Source organism: Ursus americanus, chromosome 21, assembly GCF_024610735.1.
Source record: "Ursus americanus isolate L20-20 chromosome 21, mUrsAme1.1.p, whole genome shotgun sequence".
Classification (NCBI taxonomy): Eukaryota; Metazoa; Chordata; class Mammalia; order Carnivora; family Ursidae; genus Ursus; species Ursus americanus.
In genome coordinates this window covers 52,574,361-52,592,500 of record NC_142147.1, presented here as the reverse complement: position 1 = coordinate 52,592,500, position 18,140 = coordinate 52,574,361, and the positions used below count along the sequence as shown (strand labels likewise).

Below are 18,140 nucleotides of genomic sequence, written 5' to 3'. Positions count from 1 at the left end.
GAAAAGTAATACCATCATGAATTACTTTACTCTAAAAAATAAAAGTTCTTAAAAATATATAATATACACAGGGGAAAATACACAAATTGTAAGTGTCTGGGTCACTAAATTTCGATAAAGGGAATACGCCCAACTAAGCAGCAGCCAGATCAAGAAAAAGAATATCCAGCCTCCCAGAAGCCCCTTTGTGTTCCCTTCCAGGCACCATGCTCGATCCAGGGGTACTCACTATCCTAACCTCAAATCCCATGGATTAGTTTTTCCTCTTTTGGGATTAGCTTCTTTCTTTGGTCCATCTAATTGCGAGATCCATCCATGTGGTTGCATGTGATGGTAGATCATTCATTCTCATTGCCATGGGGACGGTCCCCATTTTGTGACTATACCACAATTTACTTATCCATTCTGTTGTCAGTGCACATTTGGATTGTTTTCAGATTTTGGCTATTATGAGCAGTGCTACTGTGAAAGTCATTGTACATATCTTTGCGTGAACACACGTATGCATTTCTGGTGGACAGATACCTATGGGTCATAGGGTATGTGGATGCTCGGCTTTTGAGGATTCTGCCAAACTGTTTTCCAGAGTAAACTTTTATACTAATTCATGCTCCCACCAGCAGGGTAAGAGTTTGCCCATTTTTTCTGTTGGTTTGTCTGACTTTTCCGTTTTGATTAGAAGGAATTCTTTACATATTCTGGATAAGAATCCACCCTTGTCTGTAGCTTGCCTTTTCACTTTCTTTTGATGAACGGTAGTTCTTAATACAGTCCAACTTACCATTTTTTCCCTCCATGGTTAACTTTGGTCTTGTTTAAGACATCTTTTCTGCACATGTACATGAAGATGCTCCCCTATGCTTTCTTTTAAAAGCTGTATTGTTTTGCCTCTTAGATTTAGGTGTAAATTTAGAATAATAATAATAATAATAATAATAATAATAATAATAATAATAATAATAAATTCTAGAATTTACTTGTGTAAATTATATGAAACAGAGGCCAATGAATATTTTTAGGAACAATTTATATACAGTGAAATGCAGAGACGTTAAGGTTACAATTCAGTGAGTTTTGACAAATACATAGACACATGTAACTAGTACCTCATTCAAGATAACAGAATATTTCCATCAACCCAAAAAGTTCTCTTGTGCTCCCTTCCAATTAATCCCCAACCCCATAGGCAATCACTATTCTGATTTCTATTTCTAAGATTAATTCTGCCTTTTCTTGAACTTTACACAAATAAAATCATACAGTATGTATTCTTTTGTGTTTTTTTTTTCTTGCTCAACAAAATGTCCATGAGACTTATCCATGTTGTTGAAGGTATCACTAGTTTTTTTTTCCTTTTTGTTGCTAAATAGTATTCCATTTTATGAATACACTACAGTGGGGTTTGATGAAAGTTGGGGTTGTTCCCAGTTTTATGTTACTATTAGTCAAGACGCTCTAGTCTTCCCTAAGTCTTTGTGTGGACTGTGTGGAGACTTGTTTTCTTTTCTCTTGAGTAAATGCCCAAGAGTGAAATTACTGGGTGATAACACAGGTTTTAGGATCACAGTCCTCTTCTTTCTTATTTTTTCAGTGCTTGAAAACAGCGGCTTCATGCATTTTGTCTACTTTAATAGTTGTTTATCACAGGAGGGCAAGTCTGGTACAGTTACTTCATCATGGCCCCAAGCAGGAGTTCCCAATGTAGTATAATGAGAATAAATTGTGATTCAACTATGTCCCAAACAGTGTGGCAGAGTAGGAAGAGCCTGTGCTTTGGAATCAAGTAGAGCAGGTTTGGAATCCAACCTAAACCTCCCTGTGTGGTCTTGTATGAGTACTTGCCTCTTCCAACTCGAGTCTTTTCTGTAAAATAGGGAGAATAAGAGCACCTTCCTCATGGGATTGTTGGGAGGGGTTAGAGATAATGTGGGTGTCTGTCTGATGCACCATAGGAGCAGCAAACACAGGTAGTGTTTTGTGATGCTGAGGGATGGTTTTGTTTCAAGAAGAACATTTGAGTACATAGAAGATTGGATGGATTATTGTATTCAACAAATTTAATGAAAATACTCAATTTTTCTGACACTTTCTGTACACTGGGGATTTAGTAATCACTGAGAATAGACCAGGTGTCTGTTCTCAAGGAGTTTGCCATCTAGAGAGGAAAAACAGTCAGTGAATAGTAGGTAAACAAACAAATAAGAAAATTTCACTTGTGAATAAATGCCATAAAGAAAACAGAACAGAGTCATGTTATAAAGAGTGGCTAGGAGTAGGTAGGACGTTTCCTTTAAATCAGTTGGACAAGGAAGGTCTCTTTGAGGAGGTGATATTTGAACTGAGACCTGAAAATCAGAAGGAGCCAGCCATGTGAAGATCTGGGAGAAGAGTACTGCAGGCAGAGAGTAAGCGCAAAGGCTCTGAGGTAGAAATGAGCCCACTGTAGTGGAAGAAGCTGGAGTGTAGTGAGCGAAGAGCAGAGTGGTAGGAGATGAAGTGGAGTGCTATCAGGCCCAGACCATACACGGCCCTAGAGGCCACATTCAGGAGTGCAGATTTAATTCAAAGTAGGGTGGGAAGTCCTCAGAATGTCTTAAATTGAGGGATAATATGATCTGATTTACATTTTAACAAGATCACTCTGGCTACTGTGTGGAGAATGGATTGTAGGGAGGCAGGAGTGGCAGTAAGGCCAATGAGGAGGCCTTCAGCTAGCCATGGGAGAGAGGATGGTGACTGTTGCTATTGTGGTGGCAGAAGAGATGGAAAGAAGGGACTGTTTGCAATATATTTTAGAAGTAGAGCCACAAGACTGGATGGTGTGAGGGATGAGGTTGAGGAGAGAGCACCATCGAGAACGACTTCTACATTCTTTCCTCAACTAAATGGAAGGTGGTACAATTTGCTGAGTTACAGAAGATTGGAAGCGAAACAGGTGTGTGCGTGGGGGGGTGTGGAAGTCTAGAGCTCTGTTTTGGACATGTTGCATTTGAGAAGTGGAGATGTCAAGTAGCCCCTTGGGTGCATGCAGGGAGGGAGAGCTCAGTGCAGAGGTTAGGGCTAGAGACCCACATTCTTCAGCTGACTAGGGTTTAAAGCTGAGAGAGCAGAGCACCAGAGAGGGCTTGGCCCCAGGGACTCTCCTCCCATGTTGAGAAGCCAAGTGAAGGTAGAGGAGCCAACAAAGGAGTCTGGTGAAGGAGGAGGAAATCGAGGAGGTTTTGGAGTCACTAAAGCCAAGACAAGACATGGTTTCAAGGAAGTACTGTATCAAGTGCTGCTAAGTGGATAAGTAGGGTAGGGATGGAGAAGCGGCCCCTTGCTTTGCAGCATGGAGGTCTTGCTGAACTAGACAAGGGCAGTTTAGTGGAGCTGGAAGCAGAATCCCAGCTGGTGTCTGAAGAGAGAATAGGACATGAGGAAGTGAAGATAGTCTTTCCAACTGTTTTAGAAGTTTTGCTGAAAAGGACAAAGAATAGGGTGCACTGCAGGGAACTGTGGTGTCAAAGGAGGGGATTTGAAGAATTATTATTTAAGATGAGAGGTGCTAAGGCAATCTTAAGTACTGACGCAAAGAGGGAGTAATTGTTTATGCAGGAAGGGGAGGGGTTAATTGCAACCCGCAGCCTGCCCTAAGTGACTTCTCTCAGCCAAATTCCCACCAAATTTTTTTTTTACAAAAAATGACAAACATACAGAAAAATTGAAAAAACACTGAACATCTGTCTACCCACCATTTAGACTCAATAATTATTCACATGTTTCAAATGCTGAATTACCTGAAAGTAAATTGCAGACCTAAATACTTCAGCATGAACCTCCTAAGAAATAAGAACATACTCCTACATAATCATAATATCATATGATCACGCATAAGAAAATTAACATTAATTCCTTAATGTTTCTAAGATCAAGACCAAATTCACATTTTCCCAGCTGCCCAGAGGCTGTCTTTTAGGGCTTATAAAAATTTTTTTCAAATCAGGACCCAAGCAAGTTTCGTGCATTGCATTTGGTTGTTAGATCTCTTTAATCTCTTTTAATCTAGAGCAACTACTCCAACCTTGTTTATCTCCTCCATGATATTGACTTTTTGAAGAGACCTGGCTGCTTATTTTGTAAATGCCGCATAATCTGGATTTGTCTCATTGTTTCTCCATGGTGTCTTTTAACTTGTTCCTCTATCCTATCGTCTATAAGATGGAAATTAGGTCTGGAGCAGAAGTTCCCAAACATTCTCACTTCACAGGGCCTTTAGTATCTCAGTAATTCTTTCACAGGGTGCATAGGCTCAAAAGAAATACCTAACTAAAATTACCATTTATTAAGTAGTTATACACATACAACCTAAAAAGTATTTATGTCCTAACAACTTAACACCAGTTGAAAAAGTAATGCACATAAATTGAAAGGGAAATATTTTATTTCATTCTCAAACAACACTAATTACTTACTAATGGGATGGCGGTATACAACCTCTCAAACTTCAGAATCACTCTGGTCACCACCACCTTTGTATCCTGTTCCACAAAGATTTTCAGGGCAGTGTTTGCTTTTAATGACAGAACTATCAAAAACCCAGCTTCACACAGACCTACTGTCCAAAAACCGTAGCGCAAATCTAATGCTGAAACTGTGAACTACCTCAGGGTTAGTAAGTCAGGTGTTGTCTAATAGGTATCAAGTACCACTGTTTCTCTTGAAAACTTTAAATATCCTGTAACCAGAAGGCAGCCAGCACTGGCTTTCTAAAAAAGTAGAAGGCACAGCGCATCTCTCTTCAACCAGATGTTGATGTCACAGTGTTCAGTGACCACTTTTTTCCCAGAGAACTGGTTGTTAATCATTTACCAGCACAACACTGCTATGAATTTGTTGCAATTCCGCCAGGGTGCCTCAGCATACAGTTTGGGAACCAGGGGTCTTGAGGCTTACTTAGATTCAATTTAAACATTGTTGCAAGGAAGCTTCATAATGATGCTGTTCTTCATTTTGCATTACTTCAGGAGACACATATGCCAGGTTGTCCCATGATTAATGATGCTTTCATAACTTTGTTAAGGTGGTGACCGCTACTTCTCTCCATCAGAAAGACATGAGTAATCTGTAGGGTGAGACTTTAGCAACATGTGAATATCCTGATGATCCTTGTAGGAATGAACCCAGGGCTTCAAACTGGGGATTATCATTCTGTCAAGGGTGTATATCATAATATCTGCCATATCTATATATGATAGATATGTGTGTACACAGACACACACAGTAATGGTATGTGTGACATACACACATTACATGTTACTGTCATAATCATTCCTTTTGATGCTCGAATTGTCCCAGCTTTTGCCAATTGAAGCCCTTCAAGCTGGCTCCGGTGTCCTTTTAATGTGATCCCATTAGACTTGGAGCACTTCCTTGTCTGTTTGGTGCAAAAGATGTCCCAGGCGTACTTTGTACTTGTCCTCCCCCAAACCTGGAAGCAGTTGCTTTTCCAAGGAGCCCAGCTCTTTTGGGGAGAATAATATCTAGAAACTAAGACCAGGGTGGGATACATGCTTATTTCAACCAAACTTTCAACCAAGAGTGGAAGCAAATGGTTTGAGACTGCCCTGTCTGGGAAAAGAGCTACAGTGCTAGTGGCCTGTGTTGCTGACTTGTTGTAGTTATCCATTGCTGTGTAACAAATCACTCTCTTTGTTTTTAATTAAAAGATTTTATTTTTTTATTTATTTGATAGATTGAGCACAAGCAGGGGGAACAGCAGGCAGAGGGAGAGGGAAAAGCAGGCTCCCCGCCAAACAAGGAGCCCAATGTGGGGCTTGATCCCAGGACTCCGGGATCATGACCCAAGCTGAAGATAGATGCTTAACTGACTGAGCCACCCAGGTGCCCCACAAATCACTCTAGATACTTAGTGGCTTGGGGCGCATCAGGCTCTCTGCTCAGTGGGGAGTCTGCTTCTCCCTCTCCCTCTGTGCTCGTGTGCTCGCTCTCTCTCTCTCTCAAGTAAATAAATAAATCTTAAATAAAAACTTAGTGGCTTAAAACAACAAACTCATTCTATTATGTCTTAAGGTTTCTGTGAGTCGAGAATTTGGGAAGGACTCCCCTGGGCAGTTCTGTCTCTGGGTCTCTAAAGTGGACATAGTGACACTGTGGTGAGCGCTGTGACAGGAGATCTAAAGCAACTGCGTGCTAGCCAGGCATCCATCCCTCCTCAGGTAGGGTCAGGCCTCTCTCTGTGGCTTAGTTTGAGCTTCCTCCCTGCATGGCAGCCTCAGGTCAGGCCACTAGCTTTTACAGCCACCAAAGGCTCAAGAGTGAATATTCCAGCATAAAGCAGAATCTTCATCTCTTTTATGACCTAGCCTTGGAAGTCACATGGCATTACTGCTGCCGCACTTCATTGGCCAAAAAAGGCTCAAAAGCCCTCCAGGTCCAACAGGTGGCACGCAGAGGAGTGTCAGAGCGTATGGGGAGGGGACATTGTTACAGGTGACTTTGGGAAACATGGTCTGACAACAGGATGTTCCTCTGCTGTAAAAGTTGAGCATCCGACCCTGTGTTCATTTTCCGGTGGTCACCATCTCTCCTAAGAATTATGGTCAGGGTTTGAGTTGGAGAGACAGCAAAACGCAGAATTGGGGGTAAGGCCTAGGGCCTCGCTTAGCACCCACTATGACATGTCCCCTTTCCTAGAACTCTCCACTACTGGTGACAATCGTGAAGGCAGTTGTTCAGTGTAGTATATTGGACAAAATACATGAACACTGCGGGTGGAATGGGGGTGACACCTCTGTCCCTCATGGATTCCACTTTGAAAGAGTTTTCTGAGCAAACCAAACTACATTGAGGGGGAATTTCCTTTGCACATATTTTATCAAAGGTTTACCTAACTACCCATAAGAACTTCTGATCAGGGTGAGACAAGCAGTTAACACTGAGTGGATTAGAAATTTTTTTCCTGGGGCGCCTGAGTGGTGCAGTCGTTAAGCGTCTGCCCTCGGCTCAAGGCGTGATCCCAGCGTTCTGGGATCGAGTCCCACATCGGGCTCCTCCGCTGGGAGCCTGCTTCTTCCTCTCCCACTCTCCCTGCTTGTGTTCCCTCTCTCTCTGGCTGTCTCTCTCTGTCAAATAAATAAATAACATCTTTTTAAAAAAAAGGAAAAAAGATTTTTTCCTTTTTTTTAAAAAGATGTTATTTATTTATTTGAGACTGAAAGAGGGAGTCAGAGAGAGAGAGAGAGAGAGAGTGCATGCGCACACGCTCACGCTCTCACAGAAGGTGGGAGGGGGCAGAGGGAGAAGGAGAAGCAGACTCCCCACCCCAGCAGGAGGGTCAGAGCTCCTGGGATCATGACCTGAGTTGAAGGCTGACGCTTAACCAACTAAGCCACCCAGGTGCCTCTAGAAAATTTTTTCTTAAAAAAAAAATGTTTTTTTTTCTGTTTCTCTGTCTGAAGCAGAGAAATTTGATGTTTGGGTTAACCTCTGAAATGCCATCCCAAAGGACATATGCAATTTACATTTAGTTTTTTGAAATAGTAAACACACCTTTGAGTCTCTACTGTTACAGGGGTTCCCAGGTCACTGCCACCCTTTCTTAGATAATAGGGTTTCTGGTGCACCATAGGCCCCAGTCAGTGCTGAAAACCTGAAAGAAAAATGCGGGTCAGGGTTTAGGTTACTCAGGACTGCCACCTGAATTAAGCTTTAGGGCAAAGTTGAGGGCACAGAGGTGTGTCGTCAAGGTTTGGTATTGTGTTGGAGCCAAACCCGGCACTCTATCATCCTCTCTTTCCACTCCCCCATCTCTCACCATCGTCAGCCACATTGGTTTCCTCTCTCAAACAGCCCAAGCTTGCTTTCCTCCCAGGGCCTCAGCTCCCCATATGCCTTCTGCCGGGGATGGGGGGGGGGGGCTTCTCTGTGCACCCTCACAGCTGCCTCTTTCTGTCATGTAGGTCTTGGCTCAAAAGCCGCTGCCTCCAGGAGGCCTCCCTTGACCATCTCAAGTCTGTCCTCCCGACGCCTGACCAGCCCCTCTCCTCCCTAGTACCCCCTTTCATTTATCTGAAATAGGTCTTTGGATCACCTCCCTCCTGGAAGTTGAGCCCCATAAGAGCAGGGACCATGCTCTGTCCTGTTCCCCAGCTGATTCTCAGGGCCCCGACCAGCACGAGGTACTGAGCGGGTCCTCAGGGAACACTGGTGCTCAATGGCAACCCATTTCTCCTTCGGCCACACAGGGGTAGTCATTCCCTACAGGCAAAGCTTCAGACTGTGGACCAGAAGCTGGTGGGTGGGTAAGAGGTTGAAATTCTTCCCTACTTCCCTGCACGGCCTCTCCCAGGGACCCTCTAGTAATTAAAGAGTTAATGCTGGCATAGCCTGTGTCCACCAGTGCCCACATCCCTAGGAGTCAAGTTCAGGGTAGTTGTAAGGACCAACAAGATGCTCTTGAAGTGCTCAGCTTTAGCTTCTGACCATAGTAGTAGTATCCCTGCAGAACACTCCAGCTGCCATTATTACTACAGTTTTACCAGTGTCCCCATCGACCTTGGGCCTGCGCTATGCTGCACTTTGGGGTGCACACATGTTCACTCCTCCCTTCTCCTAAACCTGACTTGAGGAGCACCCAGGTGGGACCCCAAAGCTTCACCACCCACCTGTTACTCTGTGGCCCTTGCCTGTCTCTCTTGTCATGGCTTCCCCTCTAGGTAGCTCTCATGTCTGCGGGTTAACCATCCCCCACCCACAGCTGCTGCTTCTGCACCCAAAGGTGACCTCACTTGTCGCTCATGAACTCCAGGTCTGTCTCCTGCTCTGGCTCATTACACCTGTCTGTCTGGGGCACTTTCCTTCCCCACCTCCCAGTCCCCTCCGTCCCCAGACTAGCCTCCACTGTGCCCCATTTCCGCCTGTGGGGGCGGAGGGGCCAGACTTTCCCCTCCCAGGGGCTCTCAGAAGGAGAAGGATGAAGAGAAGGAGGAGGTCTCTCTGGGACTCTGGGACTGAGGAAAGGAACTGTTACTTTTTCTTTCTCCCCCAAGTCCCAAGTTAGTAGCTGGACTTCTTGGCAGGGGAGGGGGGACAAGGAGGAGGTGAGATTTCTGCCCTTATTTCAGAACCTGGAAGGAAATTCAGTGGAGGGGCTGCCTCCTTTCAGTCCCTTTCTAGATTCCTTTACCCCTAATTTTGAGTCTTTGAGGGGAGTGGACAGGGGGAGTTGATGGGGCAGGGAGAAGGCAAGGTGACCTCTGGGCCTCTGCATCCTCCTTCCCCCCCCTCCCTGAACCCTCCCCCTCCCTGAACCCAAGGTGCAGTGTCACTTCACAGCTCTAAATGTGTCCCCAGCACCCGCTGCCAACACCTGGGGGGAGGTGAGAGGATGAGGGTGGGGAGGCTGTGGGGCTCTGTTCTCTGCCCCCTTCCAGGCGCCTCCACCTGACAGGTCGGGACCAGGGAGGGGCTCCACGCCTGGGCCCCAACCTCTTCTCTAGCACCTTCAAAATACCCTTTCCAGAGCCCAGGATTCTGGATTTGGATCCTGCCCTTATTCCTCTGTGAGCCCGCTGTCCTTGTATAGAAAATGGATGTGAGGATCCTTCTCTCTAGGTGCTGGGATTGGGGGTGGGGGGATGAAGGAGGCAAACAGTGGGATTCAAGGAATGCCCTGCATGTCCCTCCTCAGGCTCCCCCTACCTACTGCCATCAAAGGTCCAGCTCCTAGTCTTCTGTCTCCCTGGCTTTGGGTCTTTCCTCTCCCCTGCCCCACCATGGGTCTTCCTCCATCCTCTGTCCTCTCAGCTCTGTCTAGCTCAGTTCCTCCCTGCCCTCTTCCCCCATCCTGTCAGTGTCCCCCTGGCTCTTAGCTCCAACAATGCCTAGTCACCTCTCCCCACATTGTCCCCCAAGGGGGCCCTCCTTCTTTCCCTCTCTTCCCTGCTCCTGAGCCTTTTCCTGTCCCTGTCCCCTAGCTACTTCCCTCTGGGGTTTCTTTCCTCCTCTTCTGCCTACCCATCCCCTCTTCCCCTGTATCATCTCCCTCTGCCTTCCCTTCCGCATTCATTCTGCAAATATTTACCAAAGGTGTACTAGGAGTTTCTCCTCCCCTTGCTTCCCCACAGTCCAGGACACTGTCCCTCCCTCTCCCCTCTCTTCATCTCTCCCCTCCGCTCCTCCTTCTCCTTCCTCCCCTTCTTACCTCCCCTCTTTCCCTCTCCCTATCTATTTCCTTTCTTCTCTTCTCCTTCCTTCCTCTTCTACCTTCCTTCCCTTTTCCTTCCTCCCTCTGTTTCTTCCACCCCTCCACCCTTCCCCCCTCCACCCTCTCGTCCCTCCCCCTTTCTCTCCCTTACCCATCCTCTGCTTTTTTTTCCCTCCCCTCTCTTCCCCCTCTTCCTCTCCCTCTCCTCCTCTCTGCCCTCCCTCCCCTCTCTCCTCTCCCCCCTCCTTTCCTTCCCGGGCAGCCTCTCCCCCCCCCCCCCCCCGCTCCCGGCGCCCTCCCTCCCCTCCCTCCCGCTCCCCCTCCTTCATCAGTATTCCGCTCCCGTCTCCGCCGCTCTCGGCTGCTCGCGGTCGCTGCCGCACCGTCCGAGGCGGGGGCCGGGGCCGGGGCCGGGGCCTGGGGGGGTGGGGTGGGGGGAGAGCGGCGCCGGCGGCCCGAGGAGGGAGGAAGGAAGGAAGGAAGGCTAGAAGGAAGGAAGCAAGGAAAGAAAGAAGGAAAGAAAGGAAGGCAAGAAGGAAGGCAGGCGGCGGGCCGGCAGGCGAGGGCGCCGGGCCGGGCGGCAGGCGGGCGGGCGAGCGAGGAGGCAGAGCGGCCCCCCGAACCCCACCGCTGCCACTGCGGAAGCCCCCTCCCCAACCAGGAGCCGGGGAGGGGGGAGAAGTCAAGAGACCCAGGCCCGGCCGCAGCCCCGCCCCCCGCAACTCCCCGCAGCGGGCCTCGCACCCCAAATCCCTGTGCCTCATTGGGGGGGTCCTCCCCCCCCCGGGCCGGGCATGCTGCCCCCCAGAAGGAGCCCCTTTCCTCGCTGTGAGTAGCCGCGGAGGGGCGCCGGGTGGGGGCGGGAGGCGGAACGGCGGAGGGTGGGTGGGGGGCATTCTCTTAATTAGGGGACCGTGGTCTAAGGCCTCCTCCGGGATGGGGGGGGGTCGGAGGCAGAGGACAGTGGGCGGGGCCTGATGGAGAGCCGAAGCGGGTGGGGGAGGCAGCCGGGTGGGGGTTCTCCCGGCCAGCGAGTTCTGTGTTGGGGGGTCGCCGCTGCCTTGGGGACGGGCGGGGGGGTGGTGGTGTACGTCCGGCAGTCGCTACGCGTATCCAGCTGTGGGGCTGAAGATGTAGGCTTAGGGTGGGGGGGCTCGCCGGGTGTAGATGTGGGCCCCCCTTTCTGGGGTGGGAGCCCGAGTTCTTCCCCCACCATTGCCCCTCCCACCCTCCACACCGCTGCTGGTTGGGGTGGGGGGGCACGCCAGTGATGGGGAAGGGGGAGAGGCGGGCACGGGGTTTCCTTGGTGACCGCGCCTGGCAGGAGCGGTTGCCTTGGCAACCAGGGAGAACCGGGGAGTTTGGGAAGTGAGAATGGGAAAGACGGAGGGGGTGACTGGGGAGCGAGACTACCCCCTCCCCAATCTTCAGCCCTTCTCTCTCTGGGGTCCCCCAACCCGTGCGGGTGGGCAGCGAAACCCCTGTCCCTCCCTCTTCCCAAGACCCCCTTCCTTGACCCCATTCTGCTTTAGGGGCCTTCTATCCTTGGGCATGTGCCTCCACGGAACCACTACCTCCCTCCCTCCCACCGTCCTTAGTCCTCTCCTCTTGGGGACCTCCCCTCCCCCATTTGCTGGCTTTCCACTCTCACACCTGCTCTTCTAAGACCTTCTAACTGCACCTCACCTTCCTTTCAGGGTCCTCTCACTCCCATCTCTGACTCTCTCCCCCCAGATATCTCCTCCCTTGACCTCTCCAGGAGACTCCCACTTTAGCCCCTCTCTCCTCTAGCCCCACCCCCTACCCTGTTCTTCTCAAGAACCGTTGTCTTCTCCCCTCTCTGCTTAGGATCCTTGGGGGTGGGGGCGCTTCTCCCCAGCACTACCACCAGCCTCTCTCTCTCACATACCCATCTGTGTCTGGGATCGCCTTTTATGGCCTTTCCTCACTCGGAACCCCTGTCCCTGTCTCCCTGACTCCCCGTCCCGTGGAATCCCCCAACCCCAGACCCCCCCCCCCCAGTCCTAGGGCCCTCCTCTCTGAAACCTCTCTTTCCTGATGCTTGCCTCCTTCCAACTCATCAGTCCGGGGCGCCCGAGGCCCAGGCTCGTCGAGGGTTCCACCCAAGTTTGCAAGCCCCCACTTCCATGCGCTCCTCCCTTCTCTCCTGCCAGGCACCCAGCCAGTCTCTCTCCAGGGTCTGAATCATATGCCCAGGGTGCCCCCTTGCCCACCCCCATCCCTTTCTTTCTGCCACTCCCATCTTGACCCTTCTCTCCCCACCCCCACCTCTGCTGCTCTTCGGGAGCACCCTCTTCTTCTCCCTACCCTGCTCCCTGCAGCCTCAGGCCCTGTTCTCCGAGACACTTTCTCAGGGTGGGGAATTCCCCTGGGGAGAGCCCAGCTGGGAAGGGGGAGGGGCAAGGGAGCCTCAGGGCTGCCCCACAGCCCCCTCCCCACCCCCCTCCCCAGCTGGGAGCTGCAGTCGAGCCTCCGCAGCGCCCCATTGCTATGCGCCTCACATCCCTAGTCCCGGCCGCGCAGCCGCCAGACAGGAACTCGGGCTCCAGCAGCAGCTGGGAGTAGCCGGAGTCGCTTCCCTCCTGGTCCAGGCAGCCGGCAGCATCCTCTCCCCCCTAAAAACTCTCCACTCCCCAGGACCATGGCCTGGATGGGCCCCTCCCTCTTCCTGTAGCATCTTCTGTCTCCTAGCTCCTTCTAACCTACCTCTTGCAGCCTCCTCTTCCCCTTCCCGCCTTCCTCCTGCTCTTCCCTGGGTCTCCTCTAATCCCGGCCACCCGATTGTCCACACGGGCACTCAGAAAGGAGGGGCAGAGAATGAAGCAGCAGAAAGGCATTGAGACAGACCCTCAGACAAGGCAGGGGAGGGTAGGAGCCTGAGAGATGGAGGCACAGCTGGAGTGAGAGAGGGGACCTGACTCCTCAACAGACAGACACACACACAATTAGGGTGCATCACCACAGAGCCAGACGTACACAGAGTTACTCACTTAATTTCTGAAAGAAAGCAAGAGTCACACAGGGGAACACACACCATCCACACACACAGGAGGGAGAGCAAGAGGGCTAGGCAGAGACGCAGGGAGCCACAGACTCAGGGAGGGTGCCTACCGACCCACGGTGCTGGCAAGAGGGAGCCAAGAGGGAGCCGGAGAACACTTCACCAGCAGAGGTGCAGGGGGGATTAGAGGCACAGTGTCTGACTGTGAGGGACCTGAATCAGCCATGGGCAGAGGGTGGGAGCGTGTGAGAAAGACACAGAGGCATGTGTGGGCAGAGGTGCATGAGCATACACACACACACACACACACACACACACACACACACACACTGGCAGCCAGAGACCCAGTTACAAACACGGCTTCGGTACCCAGAGTCAGCCAGAGGCCAGGAGAAAGACCTGGAGTCATGTGCACATAGAGACACACACAGTCCTTCATACTCGGACACCCAGAGGGAGAGACAAAGACAGCACCTTACAGAGAAGCACGCTGGCCAGAGGCCCTCAAACAGGGTCCCCTCATGAACTCACATGCACAAAGAGATGAAAAGTGAGAGGTACCGGGGTGGCCTTGGAGCCCTGGGGATGCAGCCCCACGTGCTGCTAATGCGGTCCCAGAGCTGCACTTGCACACAAGTTCATCCCCCACCCCGCCCAACCCAGGGTGAGAGGCGTCCAGCCCCCCTAGACCCCCGCAGTTGCCCTTAATTCCACCCTGAGGCAGTTGAGAGAATGCTCCCCAGTCAAGTCCTAGGGGCTCCCAGGGGTCTCATCGCTGTCTGAGAGGACCGCAGAATTAAGACATCTGGTATCAGAGGGCCACTGACAATCTGGAAGGTTCGGGCAGAAGTGCTGGGAGGCGGAGCGGAAGCACTGAACTCTCACTCTCTCAGCTTCTTCCAGTGCCCTGGCTCCACGCTCCTGCCACGGTCCTCACCTCTATCCTCTCCTCCCCATGGCTGTGCTCACCTGATTTGCCTGCTGGGGTGGCAGCCTTTTCTCCACCATCCCACCCCATCTTTCACCTTCCCCACCTCTGGTGGGGCATCTGTCATAAGGTGTCATAGGAACCTTCTGTCTCTATCAAGCCCACCTCCCATTGTCTCTCCCCTGGGCTGACCCTTCTCTCCCTGCAGCCCAGAGCCTTCCTGCCCCTGCCTAGCCAGCTACACCTTGAACTTATGCATCAGTCTTTCTTTCTCAGGGCCCATCTGCTGTGAAACCTGCCTCTGTTTCCAGTCTGGGTTCAGCACCGCCCTCTGCTCCTCTGTGTCACTCTCCCTCACCTCCACCAGCCCCTCCGTCCTCCCCGCCTCCTGCTGCTTCTTTCTCACATTCCTGAGCACTTACCCTGCTGTCCTACCGCCCTGAGTATTCTTTACAACCCCAGTGCTTTCAAAGTATTTCGTGTGTTGTCAACTTAAAAAAAAAAAGCGATTTCACAGAAAAATCCATTCTCATCACAAGGAAAAAATTTGTAACTATGTGTGGTGATGAATGTTAACTAGACTTATTGTGGTGATCATTTCACAAATATCGAATCATTATGTTGTACACTTGAAACTCATGCAATATGCTATGTCAGTTACATCACAAAACTTCCAGATTATTAGCTTCTTTTGAAAAATTCTCCTTCTGGGTTAGCCATGGGCCAGGCTCAGGTGCCTGCTGGCCACCACTCCCCACTCTCATCCATCTGTCTTACCTGCCTGGCTCCATAGGCAGCTGAGTTTTCAGTCCTGGCTGTTTCCTCTCCTCGTGGCTCTTTTTTTTTTTGCCCTGTCACTCTCTCCATGCTGCTGCTTTGGATTTCTTTCCAGAATCTGAGCCCTTTAGCCAGGAGCTTTGTCTGCCTGCCCCTCTTGCCCCATCCTCCTCCCTGGCAGTTTTGCCCTAGCTCTGAGGCCCCCTGGAACTGGGTCCTGCTTCAGCTAACCTGCCCCCTGCTGTGCCAAAGTAAGAACTCACAAGACCACCAGGGTGCGGGGTACACACAAGCTCTCCATGGCCAGGGTCAGCTTCGAAACTGCTGGCCCCTCGCAGTGTTCTAGACTCAGTGTTGCGTGAAGCCACGCTGCAGCCCATCCTGGGCTGGCAGACAGCCAGGGTCGTGGGCCACAGACCTTGCCCTTGTCCCCTAGTGTGGGATTGCCGCCCAGGCAGGGGTAGGTTTCCCTGTGTGCTTGGGGACAGGTGCACATTTGGAAGTTCATCTGGTCCAAGTGTAGGTCTTAGAGGATGGGGCGTAGTGATGGGCCTGGGGCTCTGTCCTTGGAGGGGCTTCATTAGGTCCTACCTCCAGGTCGGAGTGCAGGTGGCATTCCAATGCTCAGACCCAGCATTGATTCCTCCACTATCACCGTTTCAGGCTGTAAGGAGCATATTTTTCTTTCCTCTCTGTTAGTGTGCAGGAAACCTCTACGCTTCTGAGTTTAGGACCCCTCCATCTTCACTGAGCAGAAGCTCCTTTCCCTTCCCTTCCAGGTCCCTGAGAGTAGGGTGGCTCTGCCAGACAGGGGAGTGGAGAAGAGTAAGAACAGTGGCAAAATGCCCCCTTGTTGCCTGGAAACCTACACACGCAACCGTTGTCATGGCAGGTGGAGGCGGAGGGGCTGCATTGGAGGCCTGGGAGATGGGCTGGTAAGAGACCCTGCAGTTGGGGGTCAGAGAGGAGTCCATACCAGGGGACCATTGGGTCCCCAAGAGGGCTGCCAAGAGTTAGAATGCTGAGTCCAGTCGGTAAGCGTGTATATGACCCAGAAGGGGAGGACAGAGGGAGTGAGGCGGAGCTGGGCCAGCAGCCCAGACCACTCCCTTCCTGTCTCAGCTGTGACCCCTGGAAGCCCCCAGCCCACTCTACTGCCTAGGGAGTTGAGCTTAGGCCTTGGAGCTCTTGTTCAAATGCTGAGACAAAGGTCAGAGAGTAGTGCCAGCCCTAGCTCTCCCGGGGGAAAATCCCAGGCAGTAAATGCTGAAATTTGCCTTCCTCTTGCCCAGAACCCTCAAACACAGGGCCCAAGATAATAAAAGCTAACATCCATCGAGAGCTTATCACAAGCCAGGCTCTGTGCTAGCATTCTGTGCTGATCTGTTCCATCTCCTCATGGTAGACCTCCAAGGGAAGCACAGTCATCATCCCCAGTTAGACATACAGGGAAACTGAGGCTCAAAGAGATGAGGCCCCTTGCCCAACGTCAACAGCCAGAAGTGGCTCAGCTGGGACTGCAAATCCAGGCATGGGCCACCCTGCGGATTGCTTCCCCCAGCTGAGACCCAGAGAGTGGACCGTGTGTGTCCATCGGGCCCTCCAAGCAGAAATAATAACAATAATCAGATTGTTAATAGCAGTAGACTCATAGAAGGTTAGACTTTAAAAGAGACATTAGGGGTCCTATAACTTAGGGGCCCCCTGCCCCTCAGTCTTGTTTATTTATGCCCTTGTTATGCCCCCAGGGGAAAGGACCTACCCACCCCGATTCTCATACGGGGCTTTCCTCACTGGGTGTGGGGTGTCCGATCCATGTCTACCTGGTGGGGGAGGGACAGAGATTCCTCAGACGATTCAATGGGCCCCCCCACTCCCTGATAAATGATCCAGCCAGAAATGCTGGATCTGCCTATGGGAAGGGGGGAGACTGAGTCACAGAATGAGGAAGAGATTTGTTCTTCTGACCCAGTGAGAATAAATAACTTTTAATATCACTGCCATTTAAGTGCCCAGCACTGGACATGTCACCATGAGTTCCCACCAAGCTGGGTGTCATTATCTTCACAGACAGAGCCTGGCGGGGACAGGAGGCGGGGGGAACCACAGTGAGCAAGCGGCGAGTCAGAGTCTGAACCCGAGTTTCCAGGACACCAGCGCTCTTTCCAGCTCTCCATCATCTTAGAGTGATGGTGTGATGGCACGGAGGAGGCGGGGGATGTCCACAGTTAGAGAATGATTTCAGTGAGAGCTTTCTGTGTGCCAGGCACCACGCCCAACCCACCAGGGATATCAGACCACTGAGTCTCCACCACCCCTGCAGGTGGATTAGCTATTTCCCCATCTCACAGATGAGTGAACTGAGCCCCCAGGAAGTGACATCCCTTTCCCAGGCTACATGGCTGGTAATTGTGGCAGTGGAGGTTGTAACCAGGGTCTAGCCCGCCCTTGAGCACAGTCATCCTCAGAGCAGTGGGGAGGAGGAGAGTTCGTGATTCATCCTGAAATGGAGCGCAGGGTGCTCCAGGACCAGTAGCCCCTGGAAGGGAGGCCCCTCAGTCTCACCCTGACAGCCTCCCCTCACCCCCGTCAGAATTTGCACTTCAACAAAATCCCAGGTGATCTGGACCCTTGCGGGTGTCCGAGAGACACTGCTCCAGTTCAAGTGGTTTTCAGCTTTTCATTACTTTCAGTAGTACACCTCCCCCCCTCAACTTTTACAAGTTAGTTATGCACAGCCTGAGATAGAAGACAAATTGCAAAATTGCCCTTCCAGGGGACAACAAGGGGAGAAGGAACCAGGGAGGCCAGTCAAGCTGGCTCGCACCGCATCCCTCCCACCTGCAAACTCACCTCACATACTCCTGCTGAAGCCCTGGCGGTGACCTCTCTTTTGAAAAGCTCCCATACCAGGCCAGGCCCTAGCTCTCCCGCAAGTAGATTCAATTCAGCAATGTCACACAGCCCCCACATCCCAGAGCCACACAGAATCACAGAGTGTACACAGAATATAGGGGCCCGGAGGTCAAGCTTCCAACTTGGAGCCTGCCGGGTCTGCGTGCTCATGGGTACAGCAAGGATGTCACCAGGCCTCAGTATGCCCATCCATAAAGTGGAGCTGCTGTAGTTCCTTTCCTAGAGGCCTCAGATGACAGCGCATCTTACCCTCAGTAACGTTCATTTCTCCAGGGTTCATCTCCGTGGCT

At 51.2% G+C, this 18,140-nt stretch overlaps 1 protein-coding gene across 1 annotated transcript in view; it reads left to right on the top strand.

Moving 5' to 3' along the window:
• The first annotated feature begins 10,624 nt into the window (after nucleotides 1–10,624).
• The window catches only part of LRRC4B (leucine rich repeat containing 4B), a 38,824-nt gene continuing 31,308 nt past the window's right edge, over nucleotides 10,625–18,140 (top strand). Inside the window, 1 exon segment of the mRNA XM_045775196.2 lies at nucleotides 10,625–11,035. The gene's annotated coding sequence lies outside the window, so the exon portion shown is untranslated.